Below are 18,479 nucleotides of genomic sequence, written 5' to 3' on the forward strand. Positions count from 1 at the left end.
TATTTAATTCGAAGAGTGGTAGTGTAATTAATCACGTTATTAATCACGTAGTGTTATTAATTACGAGGATAATCTTTAGTTATTTTTTTAAATAATATTTGTACCGTTACGTATTTTTGTTTAAACACAGTTTGATGTTTTTGTTAACAAAATTTCTCACGTTAACAGTTCCTGGACCCATTATCTAATATCAATATGTTTTTGGTCCTATTGCAATTTAGTTTTACGTAATAAATTTTGTATTAATAGAAGTCGATAACACATGGTACTCAGCAAATGAACTTCAATTGTTTAATACAGTACTACCAACTATTTTCACTACTGTTAAAGAAGGTAGATATATTCAGAAAGTTCAGAGAGAAAAACATTGCAATTATATAATTATTAATCAAATATAATCAGTAAATGCAAAGTCAAAATGATTTCTATAATATTAATATTGTACAACGTATTGCTTGTTTCAAACAGAATCGTTCGACATCCTGTACATGCTACTGAGATCGACCAGCAGCAAATATCTCAAGCAACGATAATAGATGCCAACGAATTGCTAATAATTTTTCTATGACACCTAATGATCCGTGTCGTCTCTGACAACTATTTAAATTCATCGTGAAAAAAGTCGCAGAAGGAAAGGAAAAATCGACACTTATGAATTCTTCGCGCGAAAAGGGATGGTAATGCGTGAGTGAGAAAATGAGAAATTGAAAAACAATAGAGGATGTTTGTGTTTACACGGTGTGCGAGAGTGCGTAGCCTATAGAAAGAAATTGAGAAAGAAACCGTAACAGAACGTAAACAAGCAACATCTCGACGATTTCGTCGAGGAATTTCGCTTGTAACCGGAGACGGAGATCGAATTCGCGTCAATCACTTCTCGGATCGTCCGCTCCTCAAAGAGCACAATGTAAATTAAAAAATGAAAACTAAAATGAGAGAAAAGCTAGAAAAATTAGGTAAAAGGAACGTAAACGTGAAGTTTTCGAATTTAATATTTCGAGTTGCATCTTCCCGGAGCCTCGTGACGACGATTTTCTATATAATGTGTGATAATTGAACCGCTTCACTCGAGGATCACCCTTGATTACGTTCCGCGTAATTCCATTCGTAAGGTTACTTCATTAGCGAGATTGAGAGAGGAATAGAGCGGTGGTCAGGATGAGAGAGTGAGAGAGATTGTATATACACACCGCCTGCACTTTGTACGAATATTGCGATCGTCGTTGTTCAGCGACCTTTTTGTTTCCTTTCGTCGTTTAATAAAGTGAATTCTCTTCATGACCTCTTCAACGTGGCGTGTGTTCAATTTCGACTTTATTTTTTAATTTTTTTTTTATTGCGTTCTTGTGTAAATTCTTGTTTAGAATACTTACAACTTCCGAATGGGTAAATTACATGAAAAATTTAAAGATATCTTTTTCAACGTCAATATTGAACATTTATTATTTTTTAGCCTTATTATGGCAAGTACACGTACGTTCCATCAACATCATTATAATATATATACATTTATATATCAAGCATATGCTAATATACATATAAGTATAATTTTTTATAATTAGTGTATGAAAAACTGATCTTCATACCGATCATCATATTTTTTCACTGATCAACAGCTTCGATTTAAAGATGCCCCGGTTTTTAGAGTAATAAATACTTGCTCGGAATCCAAGGATTTAGTGTTTATAATTATTAGTGTACCTCTTTCAGTTGAAGGTGTATTATTCCGTGTACCAGCTTTCGAGAACGTATCGATTCTTATACTGATCATTATCTCTTCGGGAAACAGGGATGTATCATTATTCGCAACGATTATCGTGTCCTTAGGAATCGAAGATGTACGAATTTGTGTCTTGACTACTACCTCCTCATGTTTCAAGCGTATAGTAAATCGCGCACTAGTTAATACTTTCTGTGCATCCAACAGTGAAATGCTAATCTTCATACTGCTTACTTTATTTTCAAAGTATTTCATCGAATTAAATTCTAATGCTTAGTTATAATATAGTATAGATTCCACTAATAGAGGTAGAATAAAGTCGCTTTAGAAAGTGTAGGAATAGAATACAAAATGCGTATGTCTATGAAGGTAATGTATTAGGTGCTACACATCTTTCTCGCTAGGCAATTCGGCTGTAACTGAACACCGTAAGGACATGAGATGCGAGTGTATGTAAGTAAGCCTCGTGTGTTCGATTTAATTTGTTTCCACTCTTCTAATCGTGGTTTCTGTTTACAGTGATTACAGTTCCGGATAGAAGTGTCGGATATTCTAAGAATGACTCGTACATATTTTATTTAGTATATGTATGAACTTTATTTTAAATTGTCGTTATTGGTAGATGTAAATGGATGAAATGAACTGAAAACTTAACAACTAATTTAACAATGATATTATTCAAGCGAGAAGTATGTTCGAGAAGTTTTAAGATATGAATGTGAATCTCATGACAATCTTCTAAGAGATATAGGGAAGAGGAAAGTCAAGGACGGATGAGATTAAGGCAAAAAGAAGGCAAACCATACTTGAATCGAAATAGGAGGAAGTAGCTGTGGATCAAGAGCCAGCTGAGGTAGCTTAAGCAAGAACACGCGGGAAAATTTCTAGTACAGTTTTTTCGGCCTAGTGGAAGGTGAGCAACTAGTATTTCGCAATATTCAATAAAATTAGCTTTTGAAGCCTTGCTTTTGAGAGAATCGGACTTGAAAATTTATTTGCACTGTACTAATTCCTGCTAATTAATTGTTTTGCATAATCGCTCTAAACAATTTTATCTGAAAATCTTTATCATATTTATATCTACTATAATTAATTCAGAAAATTTTCTCATTAAAATTAGACTTTATTTAAATTAATTTAAACATAATTAAAATCTATGGCAGCCATTTGCTTGAATTATTTGCTACATATTTTTTAATTACATTTACCACCGTATGATACAATTAACAATTATATATCAAATACACGGTGCCCGGGTCTTATCACGTGGAGGTTGCTGCGAATGGAGACTCACCCTAACAGCGTCTCATCCACCCTTCTTTTGAATACGTTTTTATTAAATACCACCTCCTTTCAATGTACATTTGCAACGCGGTTAGCTTTTATCACTATGTATATGGACAGTAAAATGAGTTATGTAAAGAATTTTCGCGGCAAAATAAAACTACCTTAACAATATCTTACGTAACCAAAAATTTACTAAGCATACTATCTAGCATAAATCTACTAAGCATACTACATTTACTTAATCTACTAAGCGTATTAAATCTACTTAGTCTATTTTAAAGCTAATTTAATTTAAAAATTATCCATCCAACTAGAAACCTACATAAATTTAAGGGAAATTATTTCTACCTATCTTTTCTCAGGTTTTATCAATATTATTGATAAATAATTGAAACATGTAATTATTAATAATAATAATTATTGATAAATAATTCAAACATGTTTCACCCTACCTATGTAAAAATCTAATGGAATTTATAGAGATGTTACATGATGTATGTACCTGAGAAAAGATACTTCCAGAAGCTATGACAACACAACACATACATGTTTCAATTTGTTTCAACATGTTTCAACCAATAATTGACAGAGATTTCTTTATAATTCGCAGCATTAATTAAGTACGGAGAAGGGGATTTTATTTTACGTTACCAACTTATGCACATATTTCCATAATATCTTGGACATTTTATTTATTATAATCGTAACGCTACTTTAAAAACGCGATCTTATGTATCGCAACATTAGAGGAACAATTGCGATTAATATTTGTTCGCAACTCTAATGCAAACCGTGATTAACCATTCATAATGCTAAAAAGTAAATCCGCGATTTGCCCAAACTAATGTGGTCAGGCATATTGATGGATAAAGTAACGAGCATAGTGACAATATAATATAAAGGAATGGCTTCGCATCCAGAATCCAGTATTTCCGATTGCAAGAGTCATTCGTTGCAGCTCTCTTCTCTGGACCTCTTCGGCTTACAGCCTCTTCTTTCTTCAGGTATCATGCCCAGAATCTTCTCGAACTTAAATCTATGCTCGAGATTCCCTAAGCACAACCCAAAAAATGATACAACAAAAATGAGAAGCATTAAGCGAGACAGCTAACACCACGAAAGACGAGCAACAACTTAAGAAATCGTTGTTCGTGTAAAACGTGCCAAATCTCGAGCAGTAAACGTTCGTTTCGACCAAAACCGCGACCGCGACTGCGAAGGATTCGAAAAATCGATAGGGTAGAGCCAGTGGTGAACGGCATTCCCCGTTTATACCAGCTTTACCGTCGATGATTCAAATTAGATTTCCTGAAACAGGTTGAACCATGCGAGAAAAAACACGCCTGGCCGATCGGTGACTGTGGTCAACCTGCCCGGCTCTACCTACTTAAATCTAGCACATAATCATACCAGAGTAAACTAACTACCTACCTACCTAACGCTATATTTAAAAAATGACAACAGACTCGTACCAATATATACATACAACACACGGAATTGACGCGACTTGTATACAATCTCACACTTCCTAAATTTTACTTACTTACATACCATATATTGCAATCTGAGGGATGTTACTAACCATTGTACATTACTATTACTCTAAGTAATAGTATATTTAATGGAATAAATACGAGAGTTAATGTTTAATAAAAACCGACGTATTCCCGCAATCTAATCACACGTGTGGTAAATACATTGTACAATACACTAGCACATCAGATTGCGAAAAAATCTTATAAACTAGTGGGGAATCATTGTGCCCATTACCTTTCCCCCATCCAAATAGCACATGGGCACGTGAATGGGGTCCTGGCAACGAACACGGAACCTGAAAATCCTGATCTAAATATAACGATTAGTACAAAAACAACACATATCAACCATTATTCCGTTTATTTTTTATTTTATTTTTCTTATTGGATAGGTGGGATATAGAGACTTTAATACCAGCTATAAATATTTAAAAAATAAAAAAAATAAAAATCTATTATAATATTACATAAGAAATATTATAATTTACGAAGAAAACACTGACTCTAGTCTCGCGTAAGATTACTATGATAGATTCAATGTAATTATAATTAGAGCAGTTGTGCTCTAACAAATATAAAAAAATGAAACACAGCAAACTCTGACTCTGCGAACCGCATTGCGTGCAGTCACCAAAATTTTCTGCAAGGAAACTATTATTAGAGGGGAGACAAAGGGTGGAAATAAATAGGACACTATTTTATTTTTCACATTACTTTCCATTTTCTTCGAGCGTTTGTTTAGGAAAATAACTGTCTGCTAAAGCTACTAAAGTTGTGTGGAATATATGTATAAAATATCATGTATAAGCATTATAAAATATTTGCAAATATTGCAAATTATTAATTAGTAATAGATGACTGATCTGTATAATTTTTACTTAGACACCATTTGTCATCAGAATTTAAAACATATTGAAATTTACTAATATCTTAATTATATCACATGTTGTAAGCTAATCATTTATTGCTTATATATATTATGGAATAAAAATTCAAATTTTACCTCATGATGAATTAATAAGAAATAATGTAAATGTATACATGCGAATACCTCTTTCATCATTAAGATATATCTATTTTAATAATAAATTCAATATTACCATAAAATCTCTATAAAAATATTACTTCTACTACTACTATTCCAAATAACGTTACTGGTTATGTATGAACTCATATTTTATTCATTTGGAATATCTCATCAATTACTAATCTATAACAATGCAAAATAAAACAGTTGTAATCAGAATGTATAATAATAAAACAACTGTATTGAAATTATTGAAAGTAAGAATAAAATGCACGAACAACAAATAGACAAAGAAAATCCAAAAAATTGATTTACATTTAAGATACTAATAATGTTCAATATATAATTAACCAAGAGTAGGTATCAGTTGCATAAAGAATTGTTAACGATAAAGATGTTTGTAAGAAAACAACTGTAAATATTTTGCAGTCGATAAGCAAGATTATTACATACCTCGGAAACAGCGAAACAGGTTCCGACAGGTACAGCAGGACAGCACACACTACACGCCGTATCACTGCATAACTCGTATACGTGTGATGCACGCTTCTCCCCATTTCGCTTCCACGCTCAACGTTGCAGTTCCTCACTCCGCTCACGCTGTAACGAAGCATCAAATTGAAATTATGTTCCTAGAATACCATGTACACGTGCAAAAATGTCAAACGACAACTCATCAACTCGGCAAATCGCTATTTCAAACTCAAATGTATCTTAACAAGAACAGATATACAATTGTACTCACCAATTTGTCGAGATGAGAGTCATTGCGTAATTAATGGTTCTTCGTATAGCTTGTATGATCAGAGAATTCCGATTTACTTGTAAATTTCTTGATGGAGAATTATTTTGTTCCTACGTTCTTTACTGTATCAAGTACAGTTTATGTTTAGTGAATAGTAGATAAGTTTTAAATTTCTTGATGGAGAATTATTTTGTTCCTACGTTCTTTACTGTATCAAGTACAGTTTATGTTTAGTGAACAGCAGATGAGATGTAAATTTCTTAACAGTTTAGTGAACTGGAGTTTCGTTCCTACGTTTTTCCCCTCCAGCAAGTCAAATTAACAATACCGCTTATGGAAAAAATCCTTGCCCTTATATATCCCAACGTAGTAGCAGCAGTTAACCAATCAGATCGCTTGCTTAGAAAACGTTGACCAATTAGGTCTGAAGCGATCTAATTGGTTAACTACTGCTACTACATTTGAGCATATAAGGGCACGGTTTTTTACTCTAATTTTAATATTAAACTTGGCCTGCTAGAGGGAGGAACATCAGCGCTTGCACTTACATTTAGTATATAAGAGCAGTTAACTTCTTCTGCAACAAAGTATTACTTTATATCTTTCCATGTGAATTCGTTGAGATCGTTTTTGAGACATATTTCTCCTGATTATGATGTTAAAAAGTTTGGCATTCAACATATTGCATATAATAAAAAATAAAATTTGTTTTGCTTAGAGTTGTAGACCTAACCACCACAAGTTATATCAATGTGACAACAAATATATATTTAATAAAAATCTAATTTTATCGTCGCGAAAGCATCTTCTGTATATCGATAAGTAATAATTTTTCATATATCGTATTAAATTGTGTTTCGAATGTCAAAAATGTTAAAATGAGGAAAGAAAGCTTGAACGCTACTTGATTTTATAATTTTTTTCGCAAATATTCAATATTTCTTTGCGAAAAGTATGAAAGTAAAAATTTTACGTACATATACATATGTATATATATATGCTCTTGCTAACTACATTCTATAGTACGTAATATTTCATTCTAATGGCTAAAATTATTGAAATCTTTCTATATTATCATATTTCGATTTGTACATGGTATTTTTTATGTATAATCGATTATTTTTCTTTGGAGAAGAGAAATAATTTTATTTCATTATATTGCAATAGCCCTTATGGATTATTCCATACGACGTCTTATTATAATATTCTTATGGAATAGTCCTTATGGTAGCCATAATGGATCAAATATTTTCGACCAATCACGTTCAAGCTTTTAAAGCTCTTTGTAGTCTAATCCGAGCTTTCGTACCGATAGGATCTCTTTCTATGCTTTCTTAATTTTGATATTTTTAAGTTAGATAAAACATGTTTGACTAGTTAAATTGTTAAAAAAAGTGCGAAAACATTGCTTAGAAAACGTGTTGTGCTAGTTCGTGATGTAAATTTGCAACGAAATACGGAGAAATGTAAGTTGAAATATTCCTTCCTTTCGATAGTTGAATTTGCTTTGAAAGAAAGAGATTTATTGCAATAATTTCGTTCTTACGACAAGAATTCGAGTATTTCAGTACATAATGTACTGCACTATTCGTAATTAACATCTTATAGATAATATTCCTTTCTTCCGATAGTTGAATTTTGCCTCGAAATAGATTTATTGTAATAATTTCGTTCTTATGACGGCAATTCGAGTATTTCAGTATATAATGTACTGTAATATTCGCAATTAACATCGCACAGGTAGTAAAATAATATGTAGAGTGAAATATTATATATGTTATACGTGTTCTATACGTAGATATATACATATAGGACAGTAGAAATTTTTCTGTGCAAATTATCCAGGACAATGTATACCATAACATAACAGTGCGTACTTTTCTTAGAAAAATACGCACAAGATTTTTTCTGGAACTCGTATTCTTGAGACGTGTCTTTCGTAGTAAATTTTCAATTAGCTGATTTGTTTACAATTGAAGTAGATAGCGAAATACCAAGGGTATGGACTGAAACGTAGCAGTGTAATAGAAAAACTACGTTCGAGCGCCTTCGGCCTTGTTCGAACGTTTTCGACCTCGTTCGGTCGTTCGTGAGGCAGCGGAGCGTGGCATCAGCAGTCAGTTCGTGTCGTCGTCGACTGCGGGTAAGATGTGTCGTCCTTTGCTGCCGATAAAACTTTTCGAGACACGTTTCTGCTTTCGAGGTACGTTCACAAGCTTGCTTATCGACTTTATAGTATTCTTAATTACTATTCTATTACATTTTTGTTCTATTATAAACTTTGTTTAATCATTGCATATTTGATTAATTATTTATTGAACATTATCATTATAAATATGAATTTACCTTTAAATTTTCTTTTTGCTTTTTCTTTTATTATGCGTTTCGTTGTTCATAGTTGTCCATAGTACTTTCTTCCAAGGTACGTTCACACGCTTGTTTCTCAACTGCGTAGTATTCTCAATTATGATTCTATTATACTTTTGTTCTATTACTAACTTTATTTAATCATTGCAAACTTAATTAACTATTTATTAAACATTATCACTATAAATATGAATATGGCTTTGAATTTTCTTTTGTTTATTATGCGTTTCATTGTTCATAACTGTTTTTGTTTATACTTGAATTTTGAAAATATGATTTATGAACTCGTTTACTGTAAAATGTTAATATAAATAATTTTACCTTTGTATATTTATTCTAATTGTTTTGTTTTGTTCTGTTACAGATTTTTAATCAACTACATCATTCAAACAATGGATATAATACGTAATGGACATCATAATCGTTAATACAGTGAGGATAAATGATGTCTTTCATGCAGATGTGGTAATATTGCATTTATTACTAATAGAGGTGTCACGCTGTAAGGTATAACGTATGGTATAAATTTATATTATCTTTTTATTCGTCATTTGGTAATATTTCATATATAATTCATGGTGGACACATGATGTATGTGACAAGTAATGATTTATTTGTTTAATAACTATTCTTCCAAACAATTTCGAATATTTATGGCATATGTATATATGGCATATGGCATATGGCATATGGAAACATATATAGTTCACTGATTAAAAATATTAAATATGCGTTAAATTGTAATAAAAAATAATCGTAATAGGATTTGTATACATCAGTCATAAATTCTTCGTGTGTTCATAAATAGTTTATAACATTTGAATATGTTTTACAATATATCCAAATTTTATAATCTATTTTACTTATATAGACATATTTTTACATAATTCAATAATTTATAAAATAATATTTCCGTAAACAAACGTTCGGTCAAAAAAAGGAGGAAAATAATAGGAAAGTAAAAAGTGTGTTGTTTTTATTTACCCTGTGTTCCCCCTATTAATGTTTTTCTTCCAGAGTATTTTGGTGACCATGCGCAATGCGGTCGGTAGAGTCAATGTTTGTTGCGATAAATAGTTTTAGTATTTATTAGAGCACAGCTGCTCTAATTTTAATTACATTTTTTTTTATAATATTCTTACGTGAAAGCGTAGAATTAATGTTTGCTTCATAAATGGCAATAGTATTATAGTCTTTTATTTATATATTTCTTTATTCCTAATTTTTTTTGTTTAATATCTGCTGCCTCGGTATTAGAGTCAATCTGCTGTCTACCTAAAGAATCTATCTTCGTATTTTATTTAGAATTCCTAACTTGTTAAACTATTAATCTTTTTAACTATTAAATTAATATAACTGTAGTTAATTGTGGTTAAGCAATCACAAAAATAATCACAATGAAGTAAATTAATAATTGAAAATATTAGCAAGAGCTTTAAAAGGTCAAATTATACTAATATGGTTTCTGTTTAAGATTTGCAGCTACTTCTACGATGGATTCATCCTACCACTTCTACCCTCACGACAACGTTTATGATGTCCTCCTAGAGGTAAGCAACATTTCTTAATATTTTTTCTTAACTGATTCATTGTGTGGTAACATGAATTTTAATTCATAACATGACTTCTTTCAGATATCTGCCATATCTTCGATGATTTCACTGAGACAGCAGCAGAATCTGCGAGCAGTTTCTCCAGTCATTACCAGCATCTCGACGACTGACACCAAACATCAGCAGCATCTCCGATGACTTCTTCTAGACATCAGCAGCATCATTTAAGTTCCTCTGGTCACTCAATCATATCGTAGGACGAAAGGTTCAAATCGGCACGGGAGATTGGTTGTAATTACGTAGGATATTTTCACGAGCATAGTGACCGTGGATATACCACTATATCCATGATTTATTAAGTGTATTATTTATTAACTCAGGATACGTTTTGTTACACTTCACGTTTTTAAATGTTATAATATAATAATTAAGTACGAGTGTTATAATATTTGATATACATAGTATGAATATTTAGAAAGTTTTAAATAAAAGTAGTATTTTAGCTTTAAATTCATATGAGAATTAAATATTATGAATTTTAATACATTTACATACAATATAATACATATACATGTGTATATATGGATATAATATATATTTATGAAGAAATAAGTAATATATATTACAACTGCTTTGTTGTGTAGTGGTGAAGTCGGATACCCTCCGACTTCGTTCTTGTGATAATTATAATTATTGTAGAATGATGTTGATAGAGTGTATCAAATGGTTTAGTCATTTAATCGAGTTTGTATTTGTTGAAAATTGAACGTATGGAATATATATAATAAATATATATGATAAATATCATATATATGAAATATATTGTAACTTTATAGTATAGCTTTTGTTATAATTAAAGTGCATTTGCTGGATTATCGAAACTATGTCATATTACACGTACAAGAAAATTTATTATTTTGCGTTGAGCAGATTTTGAAATCAAAGCATCGAGCTTGAATATTATTTTCATATTTTAGAATGATTGCTTTGATGACGAAATCTCTCGAAATTAGTACATTTCTTGTAAAATTTAATTCAATTCGATAGTTATATTATATTGAATACTGATCGAGACAATGATAGAGATACTTACCAATTCCTTCTGTCATTATAATGTATTGGAATATAAAATAATTGATTCTAAATTTATTTTTAATTTAAAATTCAATTTAAATTTGAAATATAACTTTGAATTTAAATTTAATTATTCTTATCAGTCAATAAAGGAACTTTGCGTTCATCGTCGAGTAGCGTGGTGTTACTATAATAGCGTCCCAGTATTGGCCTCTACCCCGTTGCGTAAGGCCCCCGGTTATTTCGACGGGCAGACGGGGGAGCCCGCCACCCTCACCAAAGTAGCTTCGAATCTCGCTTAGGGGTTCACGGTACGCTAATTCAGCGTATCTCAATTCCTGTCTCAAAGGAGGCCGTATCTGGAATGTTACTCGATGACATCTGACTCGATGGCCATGTTAAGCATTTTCGTGGACGCGAAAATGTGTCAACCACGCTGGTGATTATAGCGGCATTCTCGTGTATATTTTGACCTGAACATTTTTAAGATCATGCCCAGGAAGTAAAACTCTGTGCAACGTAATAACTATCAATGATTAACTTTTCATAAAGCGTTAATCAGGATTAGATCAGGATTTTCAGGTTTAATACCTTCCGTGTTCATTTTCAGCACCCCATTCACGTGCCCAGGTGCTACTTGGGTGGGGAAAAGGCTATGGGCACGATGATTGTATAATAACTAATAAGATGTTCTTTTTTGCGATTGACGTGGTAGTGTATCGTGCACAACGTATTTTCTACGTTGTGCGTGCGTGCGTGCGTGTTTAGGCGCGCGCGCGGTTAGGCTGTGGTGGGTTGTGGAATTGCGTCGTTTCCATAGAAACAATTTACAATTACTTACAAATGATACCAAATTTGATTCTTAATCGCAAATGTGGCACCAATTTCAATAACATCCGTGTCGTTAATAGAAGTTCTTTGTTTTATGAAAAATACAGATTTGTTCAATGTTTCAAATTTCGCATTAAACATTTAAATGTAGATAAAACCGCTTTACTGGCGTTGTACGCAATGATCACTAGTTTTCGTCAGTCAAGCTCGGGTGTCGGAGGCGTCTCGGGGCGTTCTCTCTAGTGTAGGATTTTTGCCCTCGAGTGTTCGAATTAAAAATTTCCGGGGATTGAATGAATGTGTTGCTGTGAATTTTTTGCTATTTTAAATATAGGGCTAGATAGATACGTAGGTAGTTTACTTCTGGTATGTTTGTCTGTTAATAATAAGTAGGTAGGGCTGAGCAGGTTGACCACAGTCTCCAATTGGGCAGGCGCGTTTCTCGCGTGGTTCAACCTGTTTCAGGGAATTAGATTTGAAGGATCGACGGTATAGCTGGCGCGAACGGGGAATGCTGTTCGCCACTGGCTTTACTCGATCGATTTTTCGAATCGACCCGCGGTCGCGGTCGCGATTTGACGAAACGAACGTATTTTTCTGCTCAGGTTTGGCACGTTTGCACGGACAATGATTTCTCAAATCGTTATTCGTCTGCGTGCGTTAAGAAATTTCGCGATTTATATTTTTATTTCAGCTTTGTACATTATTCTTTGGTTTGCGCTCAGGGAATTTCGAGCTTAAATATAAGTTTCAGGATCCTGGGCTTCGTGCCTAAAGAAAGAAGAGGCTATATACCGAAGAGAACCGGAGAAGAGGGCAACTACTAATGACTATGCATTTGGAAATAGCTCTCTGAATGCAAAGTCATTCTTTGTTACTACTTTGTCATTGTGCTCGTATTTGTGTAGTAGTAGTATATTCTAGTCAGTAAAATGCTGGCTCATCAAATGCTGGGCAAATCGCGGTTTCAATTGTAGCGTTGCGTATAATTAATTACGGTTCGAATTAAAGTTGCGAATAAATCCAAAACGCAATTTTTATTAGAGTTGCGTATTAATCAATATATCGCGTTTTGAATTAGAGTTGCGCAAAAATGATAATCGTAATTGGTCTTTCAGTGTTGCGAATCATGAGGTCGCGATTGTTTGCTGAATTTATAATTATTGTTTGCTAATATTTGTTTCGCGGATAAGATTAAATTGCATTTACTATTTCAGTATGTAGCAACAATTTGCAATTAGTTTTATAGTGTTGCAATTTACACATATCGCGCGTAATTGCATCTTCTTATTTCCTGTAGAAAGAATAGTTCTTAATTGTTTAGTTTCTGATTCTATTTAGTGTTGCGAGAATGAATGATCGCGACACTCACGATGTGCACTTTAGTGTTGCGATCAATGAAATGCCCAAGTCATCCACTGATACGGTGGAAATATTACCCTGTGTATATCAAGGTGATATTGCATCTACAAATTGTTCTATTTGTGCTGTGGAAATGTGATGTTGCATAGAGTCACCACAGTAGCCAGAGGGCTACATTGCACCGTGGTGACATTGCACCTATTTAGATTACTGTTTTAAAATCTTTTTTATTAGTGTTGCGTACTTAAGTTATGGGTGTGTAAATTAGTGTTGCGGATTAAGAAAAGAGAAGAAAAAAATATATATATATATATATATGTATCTCCAAGAAAAATATATATATGTATCTCCTTTTGAATATATTTCTTGTGTAATCTATTAACCTATGTTATGGTTCCACATGTTGTACATTTCTGTTCTAGATATTGCAGTGTTTCCAGTTTTATTTTAGGTGTTCCAATGTTTCCAGTGCTATTCTAGGCTTTCCTTTCATTTGTAACAATTCTTGCTCGCGAAAATTCTTTGTGAAACTCCTTTCATTGTGCGTTTGCATAGGGATCAAACATCGAACTTGTTGCACATGTACATTGAAAGGAGGTTTTATTTAATAATATCTGGTATAAAAGGAGGATGGACGGGATGTGGTTAGGGTGGGTCTCCATTCGCAGCAACCTCCACGTGGTGAGACCCGGGTTCTAGTTATTTAATATATGATTAATTGCATCGTATAGTGATATGATACAATTAAAAATTATATAGTAAATAATTAGAAGCCAATGGCTGCCATAGGTTAGTTTTATTTAAATAGATTTAGAATAAAACTTCGCAAGCCTAATGATAATGTTTTACACGGTACTTTTTAATGTAGTCACTGACGGGATTGGCCTTAAAAAGGTACAATGGATAGATAGAACCCTTGAATTTTATGATACGTCGATAAATTAGGTGATTGGTTTACCTTATGTCTCGTCTGTGCTATCATCTTATGGAACTTCATATCGTATGCTTAGATGTATAGGTATTGTTGTGCTCTCTACAATTTAGAGAAAGGGAAAAATATAAGTGTTACTTAGGCAGACAATCGCTATTCGTACACTATGTAAAGTTTCCAACTGCTGGAAAGAGTTTAGAAAATTTTAAGTGAATCACAAATAACTTAAATGTAATAGTATATCGTTTTCGGGAAACTAATTAATTTCTCAAAAACTTTACCAAGTACCCAGATCCAGCGACGAGGAGGTGACTACGCAACTACGTCTGTGTTTTCGGTACAGAAGGTACCGAGGACTGACTACTTGTGAATTTGAAACCGGAATCCATAATACGTTCTCCAAAATCTAATAGAGATTTTAGAGATTAATTTTAAAATTGCAGTATGCACTTTACGAAAGGGATGCTAAGAAATGCTATTTTCTTACCTAAAGTGAAATATTTAAAGTAAATTTACTGACACTTTAGAAAAGCTAAAGTGTTCTATAATATGATATTTAAAATGATGACTCTTAGTAAGGATGGAAATAAAATGTAGTTAAATTAAAGTTAAGAAAAGAAACTAATTTCAAGTAATAATGGAGATAAAATTCGGGACGCGATAAAAATGAACAGGTAATCCGGTCATAAATCGATACGGATCTGCTACGAATCTAACACTACTTGCAAGTGGTAATACAGTGCCGGTATCGTATCTATACCATCTTGCCGTGTGTTATTTGGGAGGTTAGGATTATAGGATTGCATTTTTCGAACTTGCCTGCTCGTTGGTAGACTTGAACATTTTTTCATGTTTTGAAGACACAAATCAGTCCAAAATGATGTCATGCTAAGGACGTACGGGTATCTTCATTGAATTGTCACATTCGTTATAATATCGTCAAGAAATTTTAGTAAAAGTTTATTATATTATTATAATATAATATATTATAATATTTACAATTTATTTTATTTATGATTTATATATGAATTGTGCATTTATATAGTAAAGAAATACATTTTCTTACCTGGAGTGAGAAACGTTGAATCACGTCTGCACCCTCGTATAATCATAGCCTTGATATTTAATTTTTTACATAGACAGGGCAAAACGTACCAAGATTTATTAATAAGTAAAATTCTTGCTTAAAGTTGCGATAGGTTGTTTCACTTTTAAAACATTGAATAATTATCAAATGATAGTTAATGATTATTATAAATCATATTTATACTTGGAGAACTTGGACAGCTTAGCGATCCAGTAAATTTCAAGTATAAAAAGTTAGAGCTACAAAAGAATATAGTTAATCGTAATTTTAATCGACTTTATATATCGTGAACTGTTTACTTCCGTCGACACATATAAAATGACAGGACAGGTGTAATAAAATTAACATTTTATTTGAAAAATTGAGACATACACAGATGCGAAAACAATGGTTGCACATTGGTAGCACCGATAAATAGACGTTGAAACGATAACGTTAGGTTCGAAGTGACTACGCGCGGGCTATAAATTCGCTGGTCTTAATCGAGCAGTTCGTCGATGACAAGAAAAATCTTTAATTCTGCCCAATAAAATTTTCCTCAACTCTTTCCATTTACTTTTCTCTCCAGAATTATTATATAGTTTACCGCGCAACAGCGTTATTTTTTTTTTCGATAAATAGTTTGAAGCACTTGTTCTCGCACTCGTTACATTTCGCTCGCCTCGTTCCTCGTAAAAGGTGAGGAACGATAGACGAATAAGGACGTTTGCACGTCCTTTTCAACCGTTACGAGAATATATCATCTAAATTGGAAAGATTATATATAAATATGCGTATCGATCTGCGATTTCAAAAATTCCATAGATTTCTCATAAAAAGACAAGAACAATTTAACGACTGATCATAGCGATCGCTTTCTCGTTCGTACAAATCGAATCTCGTCTCTTCGTTATGTCGTTATCTCAAGAACGTCACGCACAGAACGCGATTAATTTGACGAACCTGCTATTTCTTGCTTATTTTTTTCTCTTTTTAATGCCTCTTACGACTGGGTGGTTAAACAACGAGTTCAGAAATATAGTAATCGTGCAATCGAAATAACCGCACTTGCGACGTGTCGTGATACATAGACAGGTAGAAGGAACCATCGAAAAATTTACGGACTAACTTTCGTGGCTTCTAACACCGCTGCCTTTCACCCTTTGAGCGTTTAATTATGATATCGTATCAGTTTCGATCTAAAGTATATCGATCGCTTTTCACTTTCATTGATTTTTTAGAGAAGTAATATGATATTATTGAACAGAAAAAAAAATTGCAAAATTCGATCGTGTTAATTTGTGCATCCGTGTAAAGTGCATAAACGAATTGTAAACGAAGTACAAAATTTGTGAAAATTATTTTTACGCAGACGTAGTACAACTTCGCGGTTCTTTCGTTCACGTATCTATTTCATTACTACAGTTATAGTAACAAAGGGTTAAAATGTAAACAAGAATTTCGAAAGATCATACATACAGTGTCTAATTATGTAACTTTTTTAGTTAAATACTATATTTCGTTTTTAGAATAACGAATTTTTTAATTCATATATCAGCACTTTTAAAAGTAATATAAGGTTTAACTCGTATCTAATTGCATCTGATTGATGTCTTATTTAATAAATACAATGGTGTGCCAATACCTTTTGTAGCCACATTATTATTGTTATTGCTTTTAGGGATCCGTATATGATTTCACTAAAGTATCAAGTAAAATACGTTCAAAGCGCTCAAAAGGTTCGGTTTCCTATTATACATACGTCACAACTGAACCGATCTACCGATCTGTTATTTATTATCTCGTGCTTCCCCTCTTTCTCCCGGTGCTAACCAAAATACCATCGTTGAATCATTGGACTACTATGAAATAACGAAGTTCTATTTGTAATAGTTCCGTGGTTTAAATTTATACATAGTAGAAGAAAACGGTGTTTGTTCACGACAGCAATAGAACAAGATATAAAACAATCGATAATATACAAATCATTCGATATCGTACGTTTCGTTAAATCTTAATGGCAACAATCAGTTTTGTACTACTTCGTTCCTATGTCGTCTGTGCTAACCGGCGATTACTCTGCCGAGGATCCTTCGTTAATTTTCCTTTTCAAAGGTATTTTATACAATTTACACGTGTACAGTCTGAGGTTTCTACTGTATAAAGAGCTTTGCGATTATTGCGTGCCGTGGATGTCACGAATGAAATTTTTAATCGATGCGTGTACTTACAAGAGGTACGCACGTATATATTGCTAACTTAAAGTTAAAACATTTAAGGAAAAATTAAATTACTTTGGAAACATGTATTTACAGGTCGAAATTTATATAGATTAATCTAACTAATTATGGGAATGGTAAAGGATAACAAATCCATTCGTCACGCTTGCTTTGAATAATCTACTATATATTATGAACGGTTCATTTTGTTTACTACCCTCCACTGCCTAAATCGTTCTACTATTAATTATTCAAATATATTTTATTTGGTCAACATAGATTTGCGATCTTTTGAATACTTGTAAATGTCAAATTTTTTGTTTTATTAAATTAAAAGCTATACGCATCGAATACCTACTTTATCGACGAGACATACAACTACAAGGTTAGGTTAGGCAGTAGAGGATTAGCCTTCCATTCTGAACCAAGAAAGTTAGATCTTTTGTTTGAATAGAGGCAGTTTTCAGATAGGAGATTGCTCATTGTTAATTATTTATAGACAGTCTCATACACAGTCAGTACCAGTGAGCTTTAATTTTGAAATACTTTAGCACAATCAAGGGAACACCAAAACGGTGTTCAGGTCAGCATCACTTGCTATACAAAGTAATATACGAGTCGCGTTCGTATTTCGTTTCTTTATGGGAACATTTTAATCTCTGGCCTTTTACAAGTTCAGGTCTGTGTCTAGTTTCTATTAGAAAGTATTAAATATAAATGGTAACAGTAACCAAGGTGCTGTTTCATATACGTACAAACGAT

This window comes from Xylocopa sonorina, chromosome 8 (assembly GCF_050948175.1).
Source record: "Xylocopa sonorina isolate GNS202 chromosome 8, iyXylSono1_principal, whole genome shotgun sequence".
NCBI lineage: Eukaryota > Metazoa > Arthropoda > Insecta > Hymenoptera > Apidae > Xylocopa > Xylocopa sonorina.